At 33.7% G+C, this 5,819-nt stretch overlaps 1 long non-coding RNA gene across 1 annotated transcript; it reads right to left on the bottom strand.

Annotated features, from left to right (window-relative positions):
• Positions 1-220: 220 nt before the first annotated feature.
• On the bottom strand, positions 221-4,075 carry LOC149232845 (uncharacterized). The gene is made up of 3 exons (XR_016247575.1): positions 3,882-4,075; positions 435-515; positions 221-337 (listed from the first exon to the last, which is right to left on the bottom strand). It is a non-coding gene; the product is annotated as an uncharacterized LOC149232845 (long non-coding RNA).
• Between the last annotated feature and the right edge of the window lie 1,744 nt (positions 4,076-5,819).

Genomic DNA, 5,819 nt, shown 5'->3' with positions numbered 1-5,819 from the left:
CATATTTAAACACAATATTATTATTATTTTCCATTATTACTACATGCATTATATAAAGAAAAAAAATAAAAAAAAATTCTAAAAACACACCCACAAAACATTCCTCACCAATAGCCATGGCCATGGTTTTGATGAGGACACTAGGGAAGGGAAAACCCCCTCCCTCAAAAATAAATACTAATTTTATTAAGGTACAGTTTTGAGTTCTTCTTCAACATGATTTACAAGTAAATAAGTAAAATTATATATCATGACATTACATATCCATCTATCTACTACTAATTTAATATCACATTCCATCTCCTTGTGCTATGATCCCGAGTCATCTTTTATTTTCCTGCATAGAACACAAAAAAAGAAAATCATATTAATAATAAGAAATTTTAATAAACATATTATCTAAATTTATATATTGTTAAAATTTGAAAAATCACCTATCCATCTTTCTACTACTAATTTAATATCACATTCCATCTCCTTGTATTATGAGTGAGTCCGGATCATCCTTTATTCCCCTGCATAAAACCCAAAAAAGAAAAAAATATTAATAATAAGGAATTTTAATAAACTTATTATCTAAATTTTTATAGGGTTAAAATTTGCAAAATCCCCTAAATCAAAAATAAACAAATAAAAACATATATACATTAATTTAAATTTTAACAATTTAAACCAAAAATGCTAATAGCTATTCATATCTTTATTTGATTTTTGACTTAATTACTTAAATACAGATAATCTAAACTTACAGCAACACAGGTGGTAAATTGCTCAACAATACCCGTCTGGCTACATTAGGTAAAACCTATTGATTTTTTTACCAAAGAGAAATCGTCCATTCCATTTGTATTTTTATTTTTAAAGTACAGTAACAAAAACGACTACTGGCTTGGGTATTAAGGTGAGTTAAGGAGAGAGAACCCGCATTCAATTCAGATATTGAAAGATATGGAAATCATCAAGTCTCAGTAAATAAAAACACTAGTTATGGCATTCCATGAGGAATTAAGCGCCTTTTTCCCCCTAAAGATGAGAAGTTTTTCAAAGATGTGGTCCAACCTTTTTGTGCCTGCCCCGAACCTGCCATAAAGAAATCTCTCGTCGATCTGTTAAGCCGCAGCCGAGGTTCAAAAAGGTGAATTCCGATAGCTTGGCGCTAGATATAGTCAACGAATTAAGCCAGTTTCTAAACACGGCGTTGGGAGGACTTAGTTTTTGGATAAAGTTGATCAAGAAAACAGGGGTTAGGGTGATGCTTCTTTTCTGGATTACGGATCAACAGGAAGCTAGTGTCTGTTGAACAACTATGCAGCACTACACTACTTAGCAGCAGCTTCGCTAAAGAAAGATAATAACTATTTGCTAACAACGCTCAGCTAGAACTCAAATGGGTTAAGCCATTTCTCTTTTTATTTTTAAAGTACAGTAACAAAAATTTCAGTGTCTGGTGGATCAAACCGAAATGTCCAGAGAGATGAGCTTTCAAAACAGTTTTACAGCCTTGACCTTGACATATGAAATGTCTGTCTGCTATATGAAGAAACTTGTGGAAAAGGACGGAAGTGTAAATACCTATAACCGAGGCTATCTGTCCCAGAAAAAACATGAAAAAGCAATAATCTGAAATAGAAAGCTGATGGTCAACTTTTGTACAGTCCAGAGAGTAAATAAATCAAAATCCAGCTGAATCAGCTGTAGAGGGTAAGACCTATTGATTTTATATGTAGTTTATTTTAAGATAAGACCTATTGATTTTATATGCACTTTATTTAGTTAGTTACTCTTTAAAACAACTACTATATTAGGAAATATATTACTCTTTAAAAAACAAAGATAATATATTATGATTTCATTCGAAAATCTCTTCGTTTAGGAACCTGTAATTACACCATTGACATTTCATCTAAACTGCAGGAATCGTGTTGAAGGCAACGAGCTGAACACAACAAGCTGAAAAAACAGAAAGAATAAGAAACTGGAACCAGAGCTTGTTGTATACTCTGTTGCTTCAGTGGTTTACCTTGCAGTAGGATAAGTAGTTCATGCAATTAATCCAAACAAATACATACACAAAGATGCAGTTCCAAGACCTAGTGGTGAAGATTATGAGTTTCTTGCAGTGGAGCAAGTAGTTGATGCAGTTAATCCAAACAAAAACATACAGAGAGATGCAATCCCAAAAACTGGTGATGAAGATTAGGATTCAGATATTTGTGACTGGGATAGAGATTGAGAAGAATATCATGTCCCATAACCAGTTTTTTTATTTCTTGGATGCCCTTAGACCTGGCAGTAAGTAAGACAAAGGAAGTTCGATATTGGTGATGCAACTTCTTGAGATTCGATATTGGTGATGCAACTTCTTATTCGTATCTATGTCTCATCTAAAGTCTAGGAATAGTGTTGTAGTGCAACCTCTCACCGGCCAAAGGTAATGACCGTTGTACAACAACAGGTCTTATCAGATATTCTCACAACCAATCATTTGTTTATGGTTATATAGATTCAAAAACTATGAGGGAAACTGAGACGTGCTCTAATCTTCTTCGGCTTACATGAATTGATGTATAGCATCACACAAAAGTTTGTGGATGCTATGCATTGCTTCAGCAAAAGAATTTCTCCATGCGACGCACTGTGGATCTCGGTGATAAACCCTGACCCAATACACTTGCCAGCTCTGTGGCCTTCTGATGACACAAACTCGTTAAGGTCAGCCACGAATCTGGGTTTAAAATATTTCCTTGGTGTGCCACAGGAAATGGCACACCAAGGGATTTCATAGCCACTAATCTCATATTGCACCCAACTCTTTCAATTGGCCTCTAAATTATGCTTTAATGCCTAATGTCATATCAAGGGCCTTGAGTGAAACACCTACAACCTCAGAAAGTGGATTTTCTTATCCAATAACAAGAGCTGCGAACAGAGTTGTCCACTATTGAAGTGAAATGCAGGGTATAAGGGGGATCGGTAATGCCCCACTATAATCTCAACCCCAATCTCAACCCCAAATAGTTGCCAAGGTCTTCACCAGCAAAACCAGTCTTCTTAGTGAAAAGGTTATGCCCATATGTACCTAGGTCCTAGCTGATTCAGGTTCATCAGCTTTTACTTCATATAATTAATTTATTCGATCCTAGCTGATAGATTTAAATTTATGCTAAAATTCACTTAAGTCATCAATATTTTAGCTAAAGCAGGACAAGGGGCTCCGCAACATAGAATCAACCCCGTCGGCACCATCCAGGACCAGCCACAAAATAAGCTAATGTGCCAGGAACGAAAGAAGCAAGGGTAGCTAGTAGAGAAGCAACATGAATGGCACTTGTTGTATATTCTATTGCTTCACTGGTTTGCCCAACAGTAGGAGGAGTAGTTCATGCAAACAAATACATAGAGAGAAATGCAGTTCCAAAAACTCCTTATGTACAGAGCATAAGAAACAAACCCTAAATAAGGGGAGCACTCCACTCCACATAATCAATCAGGTAAAGCCAAATCACTACCTGAACAACGAAGGGTTTAATGGAATTGTCTGTAAAGCATGACAAGGGACTCCCCCTGCAGCTGGGAGCGGATTGCCCTCCCCGATACCCCACCCCTGCTAACGCCTGATGTATTATGTTTAAATGCAAAAGGGTAGCAATAGAGAAATTATGTTCAAATGCAATTGGGTAGAAAGCAGAAGAACCAGGGCTGGAGAATATAATAATTTCCTAAATACTTAACAAAAACTAAGAAAGCAAAAAATAAACACAGGTTCATTTTAAATTTGGTATACCCATGAATTTTAATCTTTATCATCACTCTATGAATGTAAACTTGAGGTCAAATACTACACCTTCTTTAAAAACTAGTTGCAGAAATTAAAAGCTTACTTGCAACAGCGAAATTCTGTTTCTGCTGTTAAGATCAGGGCTGGGTTCGCTAACAGAAATATTTCCTCTGCCCTAAAACCCCGCCTCCGTGTTTTCTCCTCTGGCCCGAAAGCTCTGGCTCTTTCTCCTCTGCCCCCGAAACTCTGGCTCTGATTCTCCTCCAGGCCTGGAACTCTGCCCCTGGATTAGAATACCTGCCCTTGGATTAAAATACATTACACATTTATTACAGAATACATACATTATTACAATTCAAACATAGATCAGGCCCGAAAACTCTGCCTCTGGAATAAAATATCCTACACAATTGTTACAGAATACATGCATGAGTAATGAAACATAGATTACCTCTTCTTTCAATCTGCTAATTTCATCATACTTCGTATCATAGCTTCATATCCTCACTCTAAAAACCCAACAAAATATAAAATAACCCTCACTCTAAAAACCAAAAGAACCTTCATACTTGCCAACAAAATTCAGAACCAAAGAAAAATTAACACAGCAAAAAAATAAAATACTAGAACAGTGAAAAAATCACAACACAGCAATAGACATGGCCATGCCTAACACGACACAACACAAGACAAGACAAGAGAGAAAAACAAGTTCAATGGATTACTCGCAAACAAACATTTGAATTTAATGGCAGATATTATATGCAGTTTTCCTAGAACTTTTAAATCCGAGGGTGACAGGCTGGCGTAAGAACCGTTAGGCTAAGGTGGGAGGGTGATGATGGTATGTTTGAATTTTTTTGAAATGGACAGTTATTCATTGTGTAACGAGTTAATTTTATAAAATAATAAATCTTTTTTATTATGTTATTTTTAATATTTAAGTTTAATTTTATTAATAATTTAATTTCAAGTTTTTACATAATTTAGTATTTTAAAATTAGTTTTACTTATTTTTAAAATTAATTTTACAATTTAAAAAAAAAATTATAAACCAATATAATAAAAATAAATATATTTTATTTTATAATAAAGATCATTTATCTTATTCAACTTCAAAAACAACATTATTAACATAATAAAGTATATATAATTAAAATAAAACAAAATTGAAATGTAATAAAGTATATACATTAAAATTGAAAATTTTTACATCAATATGAAATTAACAAAACGTACATTCTTTTCTTAAAATACAAATATCATATAATAAAATAATACAAATACATATAAAATGTAATCATTAAAGGATTATATATATATTCTTTACTTATTACTACATTTTAGATACATCAAATGAAAAGATATTAATTTAAATAATGAATTCATCAATATTAAATAATTTTATAAAATATTTTCCTATAGGGGTGACATATAGCCATGATAATGTTTAAAGATGTGATAGTGAGTGGAGATCATGGCCATAACCACCACACACTTGGAAAACGATCTTGGAAAACGATCAAGTTCAGTAAGGACACATCACAACCAAACTACTTCTTCAGTATATTCCTTAGCAACCTTGTACTTTGCTTCACATGAGAAATGAGAAAGAGTTATCAACTTCTTATTGCACCATGAAATCGGACTTGAACTAAGATGAAAGATGCAACTTGCAACATAATGTGTATCTAAAAGTTCACCTACCCAATTAAAGTATATATAACCAAGAAGAGAAATTGAACCCCTCCTTGAATAGAAAACACACTAAATCATTGTCCCCTATAAATATCAGAGAATTCTATTTGTTTCCTTCCAATGGATTTCATGAGGCTTCTGTATAAACCTCGAGACCATATTAACAACAAAAGAGATATCGGGCTAGTTGTGTGTCAAATATTTCAAAGCACCCACAAGCTTACAATAAAGAGTAGCATCACAAAGAGGAGTAGTACAATCAATATTTAAATTCACATGAGATTGAAATGGCATTTTTGAAGGCTTACAATCACTCATATGGAACTAATCATGTAAAAAGACA

This window comes from Pinus tabuliformis, chromosome J (genome assembly GCF_031772625.1).
Source record: "Pinus tabuliformis cultivar Carrire ecotype Pingquan chromosome J, CPIR1, whole genome shotgun sequence".
In the NCBI taxonomy this organism is placed as follows: domain Eukaryota; kingdom Viridiplantae; phylum Streptophyta; class Pinopsida; order Pinales; family Pinaceae; genus Pinus; species Pinus tabuliformis.
Note: the sequence above shows the minus strand (reverse complement) of the source record. Positions and strands in the feature narration are given on the sequence as shown.